Source organism: Lygodium microphyllum, chromosome 7, assembly GCF_053477565.2.
Source record: "Lygodium microphyllum isolate KBCC chromosome 7, Lygodium_microphyllum_v1.1.10, whole genome shotgun sequence".
Classification (NCBI taxonomy): Eukaryota; Viridiplantae; Streptophyta; class Polypodiopsida; order Schizaeales; family Lygodiaceae; genus Lygodium; species Lygodium microphyllum.
The window spans coordinates 39,732,188-39,738,585 of record NC_141141.1 but is presented as its reverse complement, the minus strand read 5'-3'; the positions used below and the strand labels follow the sequence as shown (position 1 = coordinate 39,738,585).

General features: G+C 42.6%; 1 pseudogene; it reads right to left on the bottom strand.

Annotated features, from left to right (window-relative positions):
* Positions 1-4,478: 4,478 nt before the first annotated feature.
* On the bottom strand, positions 4,479-5,225 carry LOC148033373 (uncharacterized; annotated as a pseudogene).
* Between the last annotated feature and the right edge of the window lie 1,173 nt (positions 5,226-6,398).

The following is a 6,398-nucleotide window of genomic DNA, read 5'->3' as shown; positions in this document are numbered from 1 at the left end:
CCCGCATACTAGTCTACGGGCGGAAACTTGGGATAGTAATCACAGGAAGGATTACTGGATAGCCTTCGGGCGGATTATGAATACGCCTACGGGCGGAAACTCCTTGTATTTCAAAGATAAAAGGATATAATGATAATAAAGGAGTTGTTTGACATTGTTTTCTTTATGTCCTGTGATAAGATTACGTGAAGGAACCAGTGCTTAACAGGGTTAATCAAGGAAGCTGTTTGTATGTGTCAAACTAATGTGGTAGGTAATTACATAACTAAAACAAACCGAGGAAAGTACGGAGGATGGACCATGGGTCCGTCCTATGGATGGGTGGTCTCGGTTAGCCGGGAACTTTTCTCAAGGTCTTCGACGAACAGAAGGATGATCGTCATCACCAAAACAAGCAAGGAGAATAATGACTTGGAAGTACCGATTACCCGATTCAGGCTGTTTTAGGGGAACGGAATGGGACTATGCCTTTGGCAGAGAGGTCGAGCCTTGCATCCCTCTCGTTTCCCATTCTCCTTGAACCAAGTGTAGCATGAATTCGCTTCAGACCGGGCGTTCTGCGTAAAGTAGTTCGATCAGGTCCGACGCTAGTCGCTGTTAGCAAACGACCAAACAATTCCGTTCGATCCTAAGTGAAAAGCGCCCAGGACACTTCCGTTACGGGGCAGACGCGGAAAGTCCTAGATTACAAAACCCGCAACATTCCATGGGAGTGCCGGGTGGAGTCTTCTAGACAACCTTTCCGATGGACTGCTAAGACGTGTCCTAGAGGATGTTAGTGGACACGTTACATAATAATAGATGCAAACTCAGCAGGAAACATAAAGAATTGTATGAAGATAAGATATATTCATGGGATACCCTAGTATGCATGGAGTCGGTATTTCTCTCATTTAGCCATGCATGCTTTGCATGATCGGATTGATGAGTTGCATAGAAGAGATGCTGATTGGGAAGCTTTTAAGAAAGATTTGAGAGAAAAGTTTTTCTTGGAAGATGTAGAATTGGTAAACTAAAAGACATTTATAGATTGGATTGAAAAGCCCAATAAAGGTTGGTTGCAACAGCTTTGCTCCATAAATTTGAAAGTCAGTATTGTTGAAAACTACAAGGAAGACGAGAGATGAAAGGAAGAGAGGAGAGAAGAGAGGTATGAGACACCAGAAGTGGAACCCCAGAAGTGTGTCAACTGAGCACATATGATAGGAATATATAGAGGGGACCTGGGGCACTATATATAGCTAACACCCCCGCTCAAATAAAGGTCCCTTACTATGGATGAAAAAACCCTTGGGGGCTCAAGGGAAAAACCCACAGCTCTACATAGGCCTACCGTTATATAATATTCAAAATATAAAATTACAAAGTTGAACTTACAAGAGCCTATTCATAGGCATCAAAGGAGCTACATCACTCGTGAATTACAACATCAACGGAGATTTGAACTTACAAAAAGAGCTACATCACTCGTGAATTACAACATCAATGGAGAAGGAGCTACATCACTCAGGAGCTACATCACTCCTGAATTACAACAGCCTATTCGGAGGCATTAAAAGAGCTTTATCACTCAAAATCTCCAAGAAATTCCTGCAACAACTGAACTTGGGATGTGAGCAGTATATCTGTCACATCAAAACTTAAAGAAAAACGTTACAATGACATTAGAACAACACAAGGTCTATAGAGACGGTTCGCGACGCTGCTCTATAGACAACATAACACGTGGGGTCCCATGAACAGAATATAAATAAAACAATTTGTCATCAGCTGGAATATAGACGCTCATCAACAGGAAAGAATATAAATGAAATAGTGTGCCATCAGTTGGAATATAGACCCTCATCAGCTGGAAAGAATATAAGCCTTGAGTGGCAATGCCATATAGCCAATCTAGCAAGTGCTTCCGACTGTGTATGTTGTTGACGACAACATGGAAGCTTTCCTCAAAGCTGAAATAAAATGGAAGAACCTCACAAGAAAATCGATCCATTGCAACTGTGGTTTTAGATTCAAATACCTTTTGAATTCTTCACCTGATGAGTTGCCTTTATAATCTATACGCTTGCCATCATCTGATGCATATTGCTCGAATATTGCAAGAGTAATCTTCCGAAGGCACACCTCCATGTCCTGGCCTGATTTGGGTTGAAGCTCATTTATGCTAGCTTTGAAATTGAAGCATTTTGTTTATATGATTGGATCATGCTCTGAAAACCTATAAAAATGGTTCCCATCTTCAAAAATGTTCTCCTGGAGAATGTGGCGAAAGAAAAATTTGTCTGTAAGCTTCCTTCCTATTTCAACAGTGTCTTCTCTCTCACAATTATGCTCTTCTACCAAAATGTCAACAGCCTCGGACCCTACAAAGCACTTGCTAAACTAGCACATTTTGTAAAATCTATCTTTGATTTGCATCTTTCCCATCAGAGTTTTAGCCAATTCTGCCAATTCATATGTATTTCCCATAACGGGATCATCATCCTCGGGAGTGACAGGAGGCAGGGGAGCCGTTGCTGGGCATTCATTTTCAAAGACGTGCTTCAACTTTGCATCCAACTCTCTAGAAGCTTCCATAGCCTTGAGCTCCGCAAGGCCACCAACGAAAACTTCATTGAAGAAGACTTTAATGGATAAAGCCAACAGACTCACTTTCAAACTGATTCTCAGGATGAATCAAGGGCAACCGTGGTCTGTCATTCTTGCCACATGGATAGAAGGTTCAGGACAGAGATGGGCTGGGGTAGCCTGGCAAGATATTGTGTGCTGCTACCAGGACCCTATCAAGCTTCCTCAGTCCCCTACAACCCAAGCACTAGTCAGGAGCTGGCAATCAATATCTTCGCAAGCCTCTTGGTCCACTAAATTTAGTCGAAAAGGCGACTATTCCCTAGCCTCATCAATCTGGTATAACCCCTTCGCATTTGAACCCCCAGCTGCCCCCATTTTAGCCAGTCGTACACTTGCCAAGTCAATGTCAATTACAGGTCTCAAATACTGGGCTCAACTATGGCTGCCTGATCAGAACAGATGGCTTACATTGGAGGACATCAAGATCAAATTTGGGCTCTTGGAGAATGAGATTTTATGGCTGAGCAAACTATTTACTTATCTAAGACAGGATTGGCCCACGTCTTCATTTGTCTGCTCCTACCCTCTACTTCTGGCATTAACAAGCTCTGCTGACAAACAACTGATAAAATGCCGTGACAGGAAGGATCATGCTCCTCTATCCCTGGCAATTGCTCTAACTCTGAGTGAAAAATGGCGGAAACATTGTCCACATGCATCACTCTGCACCTGGCAAAGGAGGATCCTCAAGGTTTGGCATATCACACCATCGTATCGTCTGAACTGCTTCAGATGGAGACTATTACTCAAAAAATTGCCACTTAGATCAAGGTTGACTAAGAGATTCTCTGTTTCCCCTCTATGCCCTATCTGCAAGAGACATGAAGGGAATGAGAAGCATCTTTTCTGGGAATTCCCTACAATTCAACCACTGTGGCACAGAATGAGGAAATGGCTGAAAGGATTCAATCTCAGATTTGACTTTGGCTTTGCTATTGTCTTTTTTGGAGACCATGGATCATTGGACGATGTTACCTGGCGACTGGTTATACTTTTGTCTAATGTGATTTTGAAAATCATTTGGCAAGAAAGGAACAACACTGTTTTTCAGAAGGCTCATCGGCTCCTGACTGAAGATCAACTAAAGGCAGAGGTTTCTTTAGTTCTTAGAACATTGAAATCCACTCATTGGGTGTTCAAACTGTGCTGTAAGAAATTAGAAACTATGTCTTGAGCTCTTTTGTTTCTTGGCTGTAGCCAGCTGCACCCCCCCTTGAAATGGTGCTGTAAATATTTTTTTTTACCTTTGAGAAATGAAAAGCGCATTACAAAAAAAAAGCTTCCTTCCTATTTCAACAGTGTCTTCTCTCTCACAATTATGCTCTTCTACCAAAATGTCAACAGCCTCGGACCCTACAAAGCACTTGCTAAACTAGCGCATTTTGTAAAATCTATCTTTGATTTATACCTTTTCCATCAGAGTTTTAGCCAATTCTCCCAATTCATCTGTATTTCCCATAACAGGATCATCATCCTTGGGAGTGACAAGAGGCAGGGAGGCCGTTGCTGGGCATTCATTTTCAAAGACGTGCTTTAACTTCTCATCCAACTCTCTAGAAGCTTCCATATCCTTGAGCTCCGTAAGGCCACCAAAGAAAACTTCATTGAAGAAGACTTGTGGTAGGGAGGATGTCCCTGTCCTTTCCTCGAGTTCGAGTTTTCTGTTGGGGTAAATATCAACATTGATCTCCACAAAGGGAAGGCACTTTTTACAAAGGAGCTGACGCACAGCTGGACAATCTTCACAACTAGACATGGAGAAGAAGGTGATTCTACCTTTGATCTTGAGAGAAGTACGAAGGAGAGCACATTGGATACCTGCACTCCACGATCCATCATGAAACTCCTTACGGCAGCTGCCTTCTCGGGCCAATCCACCCTCTCCAGAGTCCGTCGAAGACAGGCTCATGCGGCATCTGTTGTCCAAGTCGGGCTTGCTCAACTGCCTTCCGTCGAGCAGCCCTCATTCCCTCGTGGTCGTACTCCTCCAAGGTCAACACTTTTGAGTAGGGATCATAACGAAATGCTCCCACTCTAGGATTCGCAATCATGAAGGCCTCCAGATGAAATCTTCACCGCACCTCAGGTAATGAAGGCGCGGTGCAGCCAAGCACCTCTCCACCAGAGAGAGGCTTAGCATGCGGCACAAGAACGGCTGCAAAGAAGTCAGCCAGAGTGGCCTTGGTAGCATGTACGGCAGGGCCAAACTGTATTGTCCCGGCAAGGGCGATCTTTTCATCCTTGCTGAAATTCAGTCGGAGAGTATCCAACACATGCAGGACATCGATCTGGATCTCCACAAACACATAAAGGCAAGGAATCTGAGAGTGATCGATCGAAATAAGGCAGCTATGGCCGTAATGCACCAGAAAATCAGCCCCGAGGGCGGCCGCAGAGTAGTCGTCAACGCAGCAAGTGCCATAGGTCACGTCACCAAGTACGAAGCATTCTTCAGCATCCGCGAAGGTCTCCAGAATGTCACAGATGGTGAGGGCGAACATGAGCAGGCCCTCTGGGAACTGCAGAGCTACGCGTTTGCGGCATCTCTTCCTACTGCGCTGCAGAACAAGGGAAAAACCCGAGCCCCTACACATACCTACGGTACAAAAATGATTTACTATAAAGTTTTCTTGAATACAATGATGCATGCCTCAATTAGTGAGACAAGAACTTGGAACAATACCAAGTGCATGTCTTAATGAACTAAAGCGAGCTTCACTAAGAGCTTTTATGAAGATGTCTGCAACCATTTGATCATTGGGACAATGCTCCACCATAATGGAACCTTTCTTGACTTTATGTCGAACATAATGATAATGAATAGCAATATGCTTTGATTTACTATGTTGTATATAGTCTTTGGTAAGACTAATAGCACTTTGGTTATTGCATCGAAGAGGTGTACTAGATGATGAAGGATGTTCCAAATCTGCAAAGTAGTTGTCAAAGCCAAACTAGCTCGCAAGCTGCTAATGATGCAGCAACATATTCGGCCTCAGTTGTAGAAACCGCAACACATCGTTGTTTCTTGCTGGACCAAGAAACTAAACATCCATTTACAAAGAAACAATTTTCACTTGTAGATCGCATGGATAAGTGTGAACTTGCCCAATCAGCATCTGTATATCCAATAAGGTCAAGAGAAGTTGAAGAAGATAAAGAAGAATCCTCTCGATGACGATAAATAAGACCAAATTCCTTAGTACCCTTGAGGTACTTAAGAATACGTTTTGTAGCACTCCAATGAATAGTGGAAGGGGAAGAAAGATACTGTCCCAAAAAGTTAGCTGCAAATAAAATATCTGGTCTTGTGTTTAAACCAATAAATTGAAGACAACCAACAAGATTAGCAAAAGGTTGACGAATGGTTGATTCTTCATTGCGTGTTGTAGATGCATCCTTGTTAGAGCTCGAAAGAATGGGAGTGTTGGCAAAGCGCACATTTGTCAACCCAAACTTCTTAACAATATCATTAATAAACTTTGTCTGGCAAAGAAGAAGAATGCCTTGTTGTCGTTGTCGTTGAACTTGAATGCCCAAACAAAAATGTATCTCACCAAGATCCACAATTTCAAATGCAGTTGATAAAAGCTTCTTCATATCATCCAAGAAAGCAATATTATTTGACAAAGAATAGTATCATCAACATATAGAGTAAGAATAATAAAATATTTGTCCTCCCATTTGATGTAAAGATTTGGGTCAGCAAAACATGCAACAAAACCTTTAGATGTGAGGAACTTATCAATCTTAATATACCAAGTACG